The sequence below is a fragment of the Monodelphis domestica genome, chromosome 5 (genome assembly GCF_027887165.1).
Source record: "Monodelphis domestica isolate mMonDom1 chromosome 5, mMonDom1.pri, whole genome shotgun sequence".
Lineage (NCBI taxonomy): Eukaryota > Metazoa > Chordata > Mammalia > Didelphimorphia > Didelphidae > Monodelphis > Monodelphis domestica.
The window spans coordinates 138,561,760-138,576,429 of NC_077231.1; positions in this window are offsets into that span (position 1 = coordinate 138,561,760).

Here is a 14,670-nt window from a genome sequence, read left to right on the forward strand (position 1 = left end):
TTTAAAAGTGCTGGCTATTGTAGATGCAGTTGTTATAAAATAAACTAAGTTAGCTATAGAAAAGAAATGGGAAGTTTGACAAGTTTCCATATCTCCTTTGTTGGGGTTGGACTCTTTACCTTATAGCATTTATTTTATAAGTGTTTCCCTCAAGCATACTAATACACTGTTGATGGAATTGCAAGTTGTTCCAATAAATCTGGAAGACAATTTGAAATTACTGGAGAAATTTCACTAAACTATATACCCTTTAAAGTGGACATGTACCTGAGCAAATCAAAAACAGAAAAACTCAACATACAAACATACTGAAATATTCTTGTTATATACTAAAATATTTAAAACAAGAGTATTCCTGGTAGTAAAGATAACTGCCTAAAATCATAAATTAACTATTTGCCAGGTGGTCTTGGAAAGAGACAAAACCTCATGCTGGTAAAGTCTTACTGCCTCAGATTCTCCAGAGCAGCCCAAGGAATGTCCAAATGTAACAAGGGAAAGTTGTCATAATTTTTATGTCATAAACTATATTTGTTCTTCTGTATATTTAACCAAAGTTCTCCAGACCCAGATATCAATATCTGTTTTCACCTAAGCCCCAATTCATTTAGAAAGCATTAACAATCGTTTTATGAAAAACAAATCATTGCAGACTAATCTTACTTTTTTTTTTGACAGGGTTATTAAACTAGCATCTCAAGGAATGCTATAAATATCCCTTCTCTAGATTTTATCAAAATATTTGATAAAGCATCTAATAATTGTTCTTGTGGAAGAAATAGAGAGATCATAGGCTCATAGATTTAAAATAGCAAGAGCCCTTAGGGGCTATAGAGTCTAGCCTCCTCATTTTGCAGTTAAGGAAACTAAAGCACAGACAGGTCAAGGGACTTGCTCACAGTTCACACAAGGAGTGCCTAAAGTTGAATTTGAACTCAGATCCTCCTGATGCCAATTCCAAATACAATGACATGAACTAAAAAAAAAAGGTTCAAAGAATAATAATGTTTCAATATCAGTTTAGGGGGAAGGAAAAGAGGAAATGAGCATTTATTAAACACCTACTTACTATGTGCCAGGCACAGTGTCAAATGCTTTACAAATATTATCTCAGCTTGGAAGAAGGTCTTCAATAGAGCTCCTCAGGGAGCTATGGTTGGCAGCCATTTTTGTCAATAGCTTGAGATAGATATAAAATGGCATGCGGATCAAATTTGCAAATGACATAAGATGGCAGGGAAAGTTAACGCATTGAATAACAAGTGACATTATATTTCTTTTTTCCTTAAAATGTCATAGAACTCTTCTATATAAATTTTCTTATATAGTAAACAAGCATTTGTTAAATGCTTGTTATGGGTCAGGCACTCAAAAAGGAATCCCCTCTATACAACACAACCACTATTATATTCTGTTATTTCAAATTATTTTCCAGAATCATTAGATCAATTTGCTGGGCTCTAACAAAAGTGGAAATCTTGATAGTTAAAAAATAGGGTAGAGGGGGCAGCTGGGTAGCTCAGTGGATTGAGAACCAGGTCTAGAGACGGGAGGTCCTAGGTTCAAATCCGGCCTCAGCCACTTCCTAGCTGTGTGACCCTGGGCAAGTCACTTGACCCCCATTGCCTAGCCCTTACCACTCTTCTGTCTTGGAGCCAATACACAGTATTGACTCCAAAATGGAAGGTAAGGGTTTAAAAAAAAATAGGGTAGAATAGAGCTAACCTTGCTCCCATTTGTAGAGTTCCTTTCATGTATACATGATGTGATTTCCCAAGAAAAAATAATATTACAGGAATCACACAAACTCCAGAGGAGAGATTTTTGCCTCCATTACCTTTAGAATGGTGCATCTGGAAGTGAGGTGGGGAGCTTTCCAACTCTGGGTATTTATCCACATCCTTATCCTTGAAGGATAAGGATAAGTGTAGTCTTAAAGAGAAGTTTTCAGTAAGGCACCTTTACAAGTTTAAAATGGGGCTGAAGCAAGAAAGGGCATGGTTAAACAATAATCTGCTTGAAAAAGATCTGGGGAACAGGGGCAGTGGTTGGTGAACTGTAAGGTCAGTATGAGTCAGTTATGTGATGTCATATGCAAAAAAACTAATGCAATTTTAAGAAGTGGGTAGCGGAGTCAAAATGACTTTTAATTTCTAATTTTTTCCAGATTACATGTAGATATAATTTTTAATATTCATTTTCTGACCTTTTACAGTCCATGTTCTGTTCCTCCCTCCCATTCCTCTGCAAGAAGGCAGGTAATATGATATAGTTGTACATATATTGTCATATAATACATAAATTTCCATGTTTGTAATGTAAAACAAAATACATATTGCTGACACTAGAGAAAAATTCATGGAGGAAATAAAGCAAAGAATGGTATATTTCAATCTGCTTTTGGGATATCCTTTTTTGCCATAAGTCCCTTGGAGTGGTCCTAGTTCCTCACCTTGTTGATAATAGTCATTTATAGTTGATTATCATATGTTACTGTTGTTACTGGGTATAACATTCTCCTGGAGGAAGACATGTTCCTGAGTTCAAATGTAGCCTCAGACATTTACTAGTTATATAACCTTGCACAAGTCACTTACTTCTGTTTGCCTCAGTTCCACATCTATAAAATGAACTGGAGAAGAAAATGGCAAACCACTCCAGTATCTTTGCCAAGAAAACCTTAAATAAGGTCATGAAGAGTCGGACATGACTGTAACAACACAACAACAACAAAATCTTAAGAGAGGCATTGCTCCTAGGAATAAGTAATTGATGAAAATACCTTGATCATTCTGTCAATTGATTATCCATCCTATGGGAATTTTTATACTTCTCTTTAGTGAGAAATGAGGACCAAAGTGAAAATTTGGGATCTCAATGATGAACTAAAATGTTTTGCTCAAAAATGGAATAACTGAAACAATATTGTGATGAAGAAAGCTAACCTCAAAGCCAGGAAGATTCTTTACCTTATAGCACTTAAGTTTCAAAATTCTGCCTCTAACTCTTAGCAATGTGACCTTGACCAAGCACTTCAGTTCTGTTAAGTAGGTACCTCTTAGAGGTAGTTCTTTAAGAACCATAAGTTGCAGGAAAGGGACTGCCTTGCATTGATAAAGGTTACTTTCTCACACATTTTTTCACCTATTCCAATGAAATCAGAGTTCCAGGGCCTTAAAGAAGTCAGAGTTAAAAGAAAAAGAAAAAGGGGAAAGGAAATGGAAATTAAATTAGAAGATGAAAAGTAATGGATAGAATGCTGGGCATGGAGTCAGAAAAGAATAAGAATAGCAGCTAACAATTTACATAGCACCTACATATGCCAAGCACTTTATAATTATTATTTCATTTGCTTTTCACAACAATCCGGCAAAGTAGGCGTTATTATTATCCTCATTTTACAGATGAAGAAACTGAAGCAAACAGAAGTGAAGTGACTGGACCAGAGACACACAGCTATTAAGTATCTGAGGTTGGATTTGAAATCTTGACTCTAGACTCAGCACTATATCTACTGCACCACCTGTTTAAAAAAAAAAAAAAGCTCAGAATATAATCCTGCTTCACACATTCGATAGATGACCTTGGACAAGTCATCAACTACTCTGTGCTTCAGTTTCCTGAACTGTAAAAATGCCAGATGCCACAAGATGAAAACAAGTTTCTTTTTTTCACCTCTTTCATTAAAAAGACCCAAACAATATACCTTCATAAATACCAAGAGTTGAAGAGTCTCCCACCTCCCTCCTAGATGCACTACTCTAATTGTAATAGAAGTAAGAATCACTCTTCAAGAGTTTGTCTGACCTCTGCTACCACACACAATACTGTTTCATCTCAGGAAAATCACCTTGTGAATAGATAAAAAGCAACCTTACATATGAAAGTAAGGCTAGCCCCAACCAAAATTGGGAAGTAAGTGACATTTGTTTGCCTACTATCCATTACTCAGGATATCTCCTGTCTCCCCTCCACCATATTGCCCTACTCCCTTTCAGTATCCCCTCCTCCCCCAATTTTCCCTAGCAGCTGCCTAGATAGTCTAGCAACCCATTAGGGTCTATCCAACAGGAGAAGTACCCCATTCCCCAGATATGTCTCCTCTCGCCATCCAAATTCACTCATCCTTTGTTCTCTTCCTTGAGAGTTTTGCTAAAGAATGTGAACTTCATTCAATAACCAAGTTTTAATCCTCTCAAATAATCTCCTAATAGGAACTCTCAACAATTTGACCCAAAGAAATAACTGATGACAGAACTTCAAGGATCACCAGTTCAGTAGGAAAAGTTTTAGACAAGAGAGTTTTTCCATGACTCTCAAATTCTATCTTGTAAGTCATACCATCAACCCTTCCACAGCTGACTACTTTACATGCATGTATGGCCAGCTTTGACTCAGAGAACATTTGATCGATCCTGTGTAATTTTTCTGGTCTAAATAACGTGGGGCAGAAGGCATGGGTACAATTTTATACTGAATTCCTCTAATGTCATAAAACAAACAGGCTTCTCTCAAAGTGCTTAGAATTGTCACTTTATATTTTTCTATAAACTCATTATAAGTTCTACCATAAAAGGATTAAGAAAAGGGTAAAGTTAAAAAGTAGAAGTAAATCTAAGTACAATATATGCATATATTTATAACTTTTTGTGCTCTAACAAAATTTTAAATCACTATCAACTTTATAACAATGTTTATGCATATGTTTTATTTCCAAATATATATTATAATGGTAAGCCACAAATTAGAGGAAATTATATATAACAAAACAAAATGTTGAAATGTAGGAGACATACTACTCTACCTATGTAATAGGTAGGACTGAGATGTTCCTTCAACTAGATTTTCAAAACACTCAGTGCAAGGAACTTAGTGGGTTTTTTTTTAATCCAAATTTTACAAAACTAAATAAAATAGGCATTTTCATATACAAAGAAAAAGAATATTGTACATAAATGAAGTCATAAATCTCATACATGTTTAACTTACTGTTCTTCATATCTACATAATAAATCCTATCCACAAGTGTCCCAGACCTTCCCTCCCTTCCCCTCCCCTTCTCACAAGAGGTATCATCTGTGAGGCTGACATGTTTATACAAATTAAGTCTTTCATGTTTTCCCCTTTCAAGTGATCTCATCATAGGCACCAAGTAGATACTCTGTTTTTTTTTTTACTTTTTATTGGTATTTTTTGTTTTTACAAAATTTCCCAACATATCTGTCTCTCTTTCTTCTTCCAGGAATCCACATCTTATAATAAAGAATAAAAAAAGAGGAAAACAATTCATAAAAACTCATCAGGACACCAAGTCCAACATTATATGCAATGTTTCCCACCCATAGTCCCCTACCTCTTCAAATTAGGGAGGACTTGCAGTCTCATATCTCTTTTTTAGGACAGGGCTTGGTCAGTATAATTTCACAGCATTTAAAATTCAGGTTCAATTTTATTGTTACTACTGTTCTTTGCATTTGCATTCTCTAGTTATTATGTATATATTTCCAAGCTCTGTTTATTTCATTTTAAATCAGTTCTCATAAGTCTTCCTATGCTTCTCTGTATTGTTTTACATTCCTCATTGTTTGAAGTGCAGTAATATTCTATTGAATTCATGTGCCACTGTTTAAATTATTATTCAATAATTGATCTCCAGGTTTTTGCTACTATAAAATGTGCTGCCACAAGTAAATATAGAACCTTTCTTTTTATCATTATCTTCTTCAGTATATTCATTGTTTATTAAAAGTTACTAAATGGTGGGCTGGGGGATGAGAAAAGGGAATATAAATTGAGCAACAACCCTCAAATCAAGAATGCCAGGAAGCTTACTAGAAAAATATTTAGGTTGATGTAGTGGAATAGTTACTTCCTTCCTTATTTCATTATAACTGTGTCTTGTATTATATTCTGGCAGTATGAAATTTGCTTGGCCTACTTCTATAGAAAGCAATTTGCCCCCTGGAGACCCTGGGAACAAATGGCCTTTTCTTCCAATATTGAGGATAATACTATTTACCCACCATCCGTAGCAAGCAAACAACTTGTCACAGCAATTTTTTCTAGGAACAGAGATATGTTACTCTGGGTTAACCACATTTATTTTGTCCCTTGACCATTGTAACTCCATAACAGTTCTCTTTGTGTAGCCAAATAGCCAACATGGTTAGAAAAAGTACACATCTTTACAATAATAACTACATCTAATAAATAATTTTAGATTTTCAAAGTACCTTCTGTTCATCTAGCACCTTGCTAGGTAACATCAAAGAAAGAAAGATATGATCCTTTCCCCTCAAAAAGTTTATGATAATCTAGATGAGAACACAATAATAACATTTAGAAAACAACTAGAAAGTGATTTAAATTATATGAAACTGACTATAAGTTCAGAGAAGGAAGAGATTAATTAAAGAAGTCAGTAAGAAAACCTTAGAACAAATTCTATGACAGACAATCTGTGAAACCAGGGACAAATCTCCCAACCTTGATGAGCCTGTTTTTTGTCTATAAAATAAGGGAAATATTCATTTTATTACCTACTTCATAGCATTTTTATGTCTCAAGAAGGAATTACTATTATTATTCAGTTGGAGATAGTTTCATGAAAGACTTGAAAGACAGGTAGACAGCAGTGTGGATAGTTTTCCAAATAAGGATAAGAATGGAGCAAAAACAGAAGCAGAATATCTCTACTGTCTGTTCATAGGAGAATATAGAAACTAGTCTTACTGGAGTATAGATTGAATGTGGACAAGTAGTTGGAAATATGGTTAGAAAGACAGACTAAGGCTACTTGAAAGCCAAGCAAAGTAGTTTGGATTTGATATAACAAACAATAAAGAGTGATTGTAGAATAATTCAGTAGCACAATGGACACAGCAGCAGATCTGGAAGGACATGGGTTCAACTGTGACTTTGGATAATTTTCTAACTGTGTGACCCTGGGGAAGTCACTTGACCCCAATTGCCTAGCCCTTACTGCACTTCTGCCTTAGAACCAATATTTAATATCAATTCTAGGACAGAAATTAAGGACTTTTTTTAAAAGAGTGATTTTATATTTTTTAGTAGGAGAATAATATGAGTGCAGAAGAATTAATTTGGAAAGATAGTATAGGATAGATTGGTTGGAAGTAGAAAGGTATAAAATGTCATTTAGTAATTTTCAGTCATGTCTGAATCTTAACCCCATTTGGAGTTTCCTTGGTAAAGGCACTGGACTGATTTGCTATTTCCTTCCCCAGCTCATTTTCCAGATGAGAAAACTGAGGCAAACAGAGTTAAGTGACTTGCCCAGGGTCATACAACTAGTAAGCATCTGAGGTCAAATTTGAACTTAAGTCTTCCTGACTCCTAGCTCAGACTCTATACAGTTTGCCACCAGCCCAAGGAAATAATGATACTTAATATCCTGAAGAAAAAAAAAGAAGAAAAATGGCTCATATGTAGAAAGCTAAAAAAGGTTAGGAGGGTCTTTATTCCTAACAGCTTTGTGAGGTAAGCCAAGTACCTTTCCTCCTTATGCAAAAGAGGAAACTTAGGCTTTGAGAACTTACACGAATTGCTCACATGGCTAGTAAATTGCAAGATTTTGAACTCAGATCCACATCCTTAGGCAAGCCACTTAGCCTCAGTTTCCTCATCTTTGAAAATAATAACTGAGCCTAGATAGGCAAATCGCTTTCATGAAAGTTGTGCCTTATACAGTGATAATATAAGGATTGGAATTCAAAGTTCTTGACTCTAATTTCAGAAGACCTCTTTTGAAAAAGCAGCTTGCTGACTGATTGACAGACTGATTTCTCTCTCCTTCCTTCAAGAATAATGCAATCACCAGGATACATGCCCTGAAACCCTACTCCAGACATAACTTGTCTTTCCAAGGCTTTCTCAGTCAAAAAAAAGTCAAAGAGACTTTTATTGGCTTCTTTGTCACTTATTTCTTTAAGACCATAAAGATAGTTTATATTATCTGTTTTTAATTATTTAAGGTGTTTTAGTAATTAATTAATATATTTGGTTTATTATTTAATTTTTAATTTAATTATTGTTTAATATATTTGATTAATATATTTATTAATTAATATATTTGATTAAACCAAGCCCCTCTCCCCAGTCCAGAAGCACCTTTGGCTTCTGAAGTTGATCAAAGTAGCCTATCTGTGCATGACTCAGTCCCCTAATATCAATGTCACAACATTCCATTTCCTACATAATTACTATGCACCATGCCTCAAATCTTGGGCAATCTACCAGTGAGAACCTTCTCTCCTCAAGGACATTACTCACTCAATTCAGAAATTCCAAATTTCTCAGTAATTAATACTGGCAGAGGAGTTAGGGGGTTTAGTGGAGAGAGTCAAACCTGGAGTCAAGAGGTCCTAGATTCAAATCTTGCCTCAGACACCTCCTATGACTCTAGGAAAGTCACATCCCCAACTGGATAGCCCTTACAGCTTTTCTGCCTTAGAATTTATATTTTAGTACCAATTCTAAGATAGGTTAAAAAAAAGAAAAGAAATTAATACTAGTTCAGCCTGTTGGATCAAAAAAGATACGAGTCTATGTCTTTAACATTAACAGAGCCTTATTGTCCCTCGATTGGGGGATGGCTGAACAAATTGTGGTATATGATGGTGATGGAATACTATTGTGCATAAGGAATCTGTAGGATTTCTATATGAGGACCTAAATCAACTGATACAGAATGAAATGAGCAGAACCTAGAGAACATTATACACAGAAAGTGAAACATTGTGGAACTATACAATATAATGAACTTTGCTACTAGTAGCAATGCAACAAGCCAGGACACTCCTGAAGGATTTATGGCAAAGAATGCTATCTACATTGAGAGAAAGATCTATGGGAGTAGAAATGCAAAAGAAAAACGTTTGACATCACTTATCACATGTATATATGGGTATGTGATTTGGGATTTAGGCTTTAAAAGATCACTCTATAGCAAAGATGAATAATTTGGAAATAGGTATCAAGTGATAACATTTGTGCAACCCAGTGAAATTGCTTGTTGGCTCTGGGAGGGGAAAAGAAGAGGGGAGAGAAAGAAAATGAATTGTTTAAACATGGAAAAATATTTTAAAATAAAAAAAATTTAAGATTAACAGAACCCTAGAAAGTCTAATATTTCTTATGGAAAATAGGCAGGCTCAGGCAGTAGTAGCAGAGTTATAGATACAGAAGGTATATAGGATAGACAGCTGATTGAACTCTAAGGCTTCTTCCAACCTGGAGTCTCTATGATTCTGCAAGAGAGAGGCTTAGAGTAACATGCATGAATTGTTTTTACTGATCCAACATCCTCTCATCATAACTCCTATAATTACTCCACCAACTTTTGTATCACTGCTAATAAACGATCCAAAATTACTGAAGCAAGCCACCCTCTTTTAAAATTGCTCTTTCTCCACTATCTTACACCAGATACAAGCCAGAAAAAGAATCTTCACTGGACATCTATCACTAATGCTTGTCATTCCATCTCCTTCCAAAGCCTCCATTTAAATTGAGATAGTAACTCTAAGCCAGAGTAAACTTTTATAAATAAAAGAGGCTATAAACTGAAAAATCCTAATGACATTAATGTAAATTATCCCCAATACAGATAAGCCCTTGGCTCAAAGGTAAGTCAAGACACAGGAAAAGAGGATCATTTACCATTTGCCCATTATTCCCCTTAGATTTTTTTCACAGGTGATCTCTGCCAGCCCCAACTCTTTCCCCACTTTCCATTAAGCCTCAGCTTATGTATATGACCTGAATGCTACCTGTGAGAACTATCCCTTAAACCTTAAACATAGGATTAATCTTTCCCATCCCAAAATAGTGGCATATTTCCCTTATTTCTCTGTGTTTTATTGTAGGTGGGCAACACAAAAAACTTAATATAACGAAGAAAAAGAGCACAATAGCTTCTTAACCCTTTTAAGGAGTGAATTCTCTAAGGAGGGAATAAACTCCCACTCCCAAGTTTATTTGCCAAATTATGATAGATAGATAAATGATAGATAGATAGATAGATAGATAGATAGATCGATCCTATTAGCACTCTGCTTTGTAATACAAATGATGTGCATGAAGTGTTCTTTGTTGTTTGACTTTTTTTTTTAATCTTTACCTTTCACCTTAGAATCAATACTATGTATTGGTTCCAAGACAGATGAGCGGTAAGGGCTAGGCAATTGTAGTTAAGTGACTTGCCAAGGGTCACACAGCTAGGAAGTGTCTGAGGCCAGATTTGAGCCTAGGACCCCCATCTCTAGGCTGGCTCTTGATCCACTGAGCCACCTGATTGCCTCTTGTTTGATATTGATTCTTAATGTTTTCCTGTTCATTTACTTGGTCTTGCAAGAGTCTCCTGTCATTTATTCTGATTTTTATTTACTATTCTTTCATAATTAGCAGCTTAATAAATTCTAGATCCTTTGTCTCTTCTCCTATACTTTCAGAAACAAATGATCAATTATTTAAGCATTAAGCTATTCTGTGGAGAGGTGATAGTTATATTTGGCTTACATTTTGCCAGATTCTGACTAATAAAATGTAGATCAACATTTAATAGTTTTTATGAGTTTTTAAAAATTCCTTAAAATTCTTTTTTTTTCTTTTTTCTCTTTTTTTTAGCATAACAACTCTCTAGACTACTTTACATCCTCAATTACTACCACAGTAGCAGTTCAAATTCCCAAAGGGAAGTTGACTACCATTCTCCTCAAGGTCTTAAGAATAATGTTAAGGGTGGGGTAGCAGCATGGACAGAGCACCAGGTTCAGAGTTGGGAGGACCTGGTTTCAAATTTAGACTCAGACACTTCCTAGCTGTGTGACCCTGGGCAAGTCATTTAATCCTATTGCCAAGCTTTTGCCCTTCTGCCTTAAGATTTTTAATAGAACAGAAAGTAAGGATTAATAATAATAATAATAATAATAATAATAATAATAATAATAATAATAATAGGGTACTGTGGTCTACAAACCCTTGTTAACAACTAGTCAGTATATATCAATTACCTTTTAGAAAAAGGATTTGCTGAAAATGTAGAATATAAACAATTAGTACAAAATATCCACTCCCTAAAGTAGGGACACACTTTCCCCTTGTACCTAGAGAGAGTGAGTTCAAACTTAAAGCACAGTACACTGGTTGTAAAGCACACAGAGTACACATGTGCCAAAAGGCTACTCCTGACTCCTAGCTCTGGAAGTCCCTTTTTCCCTTTGTAGAATCCTTGTGAAGTTCCCCTTAGGTGTTGTTCCCTTTTGGGCAGACAGTCAAATGGGCCCCAATGGACAGTTCCAATGATGAGTCTGCTGCCAGTATTTCTGCCATAAGAAGTATCACCTCTTGAAGCTGTTTGTAGGCTGTGAGGGACTGTCTTTCCACATCTGTATACTGGGTTTTCCTATGTCATCCTCCACTACTGATCCAGAGACCACTACTAACTGCCTTAAATTGTCAGTGAGAGCACTGATGGGACCTCTGGATTTATCAAAATCCCCAGGGCACCTGGGTATTCCCATTCCAAAATACTAATTTGCCTAAGATCAGGGAAAAAAGAAACAGAGAGCATGGGCTCAGGACAAATGCAAACAAAATGGCGATAAAAGGAAGCTATCTGAGGGATAAGTGGTCCATCTCTTTTGTATATACACTCAATTTCAGCTCATCTATTTCTGGGTCATCTGTTTTTCTGATTACATTTTTAGTATCATCTCCAAGTCATTCATGTTAGGAAACCAGCTCCTCAAAGTTCCTGCATTATTATAGGCAGAAAATATCTGTACATGCTTTCAGGACTATGCCCATAAGCCAATCCACACATGCTGCATAAATCATGGATGGTTCTTAATTATTAAAGAATATCTGTTCATAGGGCAGCTAAGTGGCTCAGTAGATAGTCAGGCCTGAAGACTAGAAGTCCTGGGTTCAAATCTGAACTCAGACACTCCATAGCTGTGTGACCCTATGCAAATCACTTGATCCCTTGCCGCTTTACTGCCTTGGAACCAACACTAGAAACTGATTCTAAGATGAAAAATAAAGGTTTTAACAATTGATTTTTAATTTTTTTAAATGCCTATTTATTGACATATGTAAAACCCAGTGGAATTGCTCATTGGCTACAGGAGGGGGGAGGGAAAGAACATGAACCATGTAACCATGGAAAAATATTCTTAATTAATTAATTTAAAAAACTAAATTGAAAAAAAAAAGCCTATTCATAGGGTTTGGGGCAGCTATGTGGTACAGTGGATAGAGTGTCAGGCCTGAAGTCAGAATGACTCATCTTCCTGAATTCAAATCTGGCCTCAGACACTATGTGACCCTGGACAAGTCACTTAAACTTGTTTATCTCAGTTTCCTCATCTGTAAAAATGGGTTGGAGAAAGAAATGGCATACCACTTGAGTAGCTTTGTCAAAAAAACCTCCATTAGGGTCATGAAGAGTCATACATGAAAAATGACTGAACAACAAATTCATAGTTATCTCTTATGGCTAGTCATGTGACAAGAGCAAGAGATGACAAGTAGATAGCCAGAGTACTACCATGGTAGCCCCATGATTGTGGGAGAAAGCAGAGATTGCTATGGTGAACTTTTGGGAGAACATGGACAAGATTGGGATGACAAGGATAGCAAAGCATGGAAGGGTTAGAATCTTCAGGACTAGAGGAAGCTACTGAATTGATAAAATCACAGATCATTTGAATATTTGAGTGCAGTATCAGCTCATACATTCTATTCATCTTTCTGTTAAGCAGCAGAGTAATAAATGAGACATCCCAGTAGCATGTGAGCCCCCCACCCTGGTGGGATGAGAGAATGAGAATAATTTGATCCAACCACTATGAAGGCAGCTGATGAAGGAAGGCACTGAGGAAAGCTTAGAGCTTGGTGACATAGAAGATGTCAAGGTCATTCACTTGCTGTGGTTAGCAGGGTACTTAGTTGAGCTTTAAAAGAAGTTCTGCCTCACTGCCTCACATCCCACTGTCTCTAGATAATCATTGGGTACCAATTGTGTGACTAAACATAGACTCCTAAAAATGATCAATTCAATAGCCTTAGATTTGTGACAGAAGGTTGGCACATAGGAAAAGTGCCAGACTGAAGAGTTTGTGGATCTGCTCACCTTGACAGGGGAGGGGTCCCAGGAAGTCTGGAATGTTGTAGAGCTATTTTGATAACTATTTAACAACCAGCTTGAGGGGAGGGGGCTGAAGTCCCCACAACACAATTTAAACTGCATCATTAACACTTTCTTAATTCAATACAACCAACAAAACAAAAATTCAAAGCCTGGTTTATAGCATTTGCTGATTTCTGAGGTGTAAATGCTAAATGATTGGCTCTCAGAGTCAGTTTGAGCTCATCCTTGCCTGACACAATCCCATTCAACTTCTTTAATCCCCAGCAGTCTGCCAGGAAAACCTAAAGTCCAAAAGTTATTCCTATAATACCTCACTGTATTTTCCTTAATTTGGTTCCCTCTTTCTTACAAATATCATTTGAATACCATTATCACCCATTTTATTTTGTTCTCTAGTTGTGTCATGAATATCTTGCCTCCATCCTGTCCTAAAGAGAAGAATTTGTATTGACCATAATTTGTCATCTCTCCCTGTTATATAATTCCATGACAACATCTTTTCTCCTGTTCTTTAAAGTTTCTCATTGGTTATATTTGAGGTCTGCTCACAACCACCATGTACTCTTCCACTGCCTCTGTGTGACATTCATTTTTAATTCTCAGGAGGCTGTTGTATTCCATGTCTCAATATCATAGAGCATAAAAGCACGAGTCTTTTTTAGTAAAATTTAAAAACTGAGAAATCTCAAAAAAATGAATATCTTGCCTCCAAATTAGGCTTAGCTGTGGAGAGTAGACTCTGTCTTAGACTCCATTTCATCCTCAGTAAAGAGCATACATTATGTATTTCATAGATACCTTTTGTTTTACTGTTACTACAATAAACCCTATAATTATCTTGTCATTTTTGTTCTTTGTGTGATAGATGCAGAATCCTGAGAGTGAGAGTCATCTCTTTTTATGGTAGAAAAAAAAAACCTGAAAACTAATGGTTGTCTTTTAATTGGGAAATGGTTGAACAAATTATGATATATAAATATAGAGAAATAAATTCATTCCATAAGGAATAATAAAGGAAATTTTTTTCAGAGAAACCCATGAAGATTCATATCAATCAATGCAGAGTGAAGGGAGCAGAACCAGGAAAGCAATTTATACTATAATAATATTGTAAAAATGAACAAATTTAAAAGATATGAAGTCTAATCAATGCGACAATCAACAATGATTCCAAAAGAGCAATGATGTAAAACACTGCCCACCTCTTAAAAGAGGTGATAGACTTGGGCTCTCAGCTTCCATGAGAGAAATAAGATTTTAAAAAATAAGGAAAATAGAACAGGATGAACTTAACTCATATTTGAGCTCATAAATTGTCCAAATAATTTCCCTTTCTTCTCTTATGGGCCTCTGCCCACACATAAGTCTTCCAGTCTTACTGTGATCCCCTAAAGTTGAGTTGTACCCAAAAGCAGGAAAAAAAATATGAATTGCTAGAAAGAAGCAATGAGAAGTCTCCAAGATTGCACCCGATGTGTGTGAACTTAAAGCTTTGG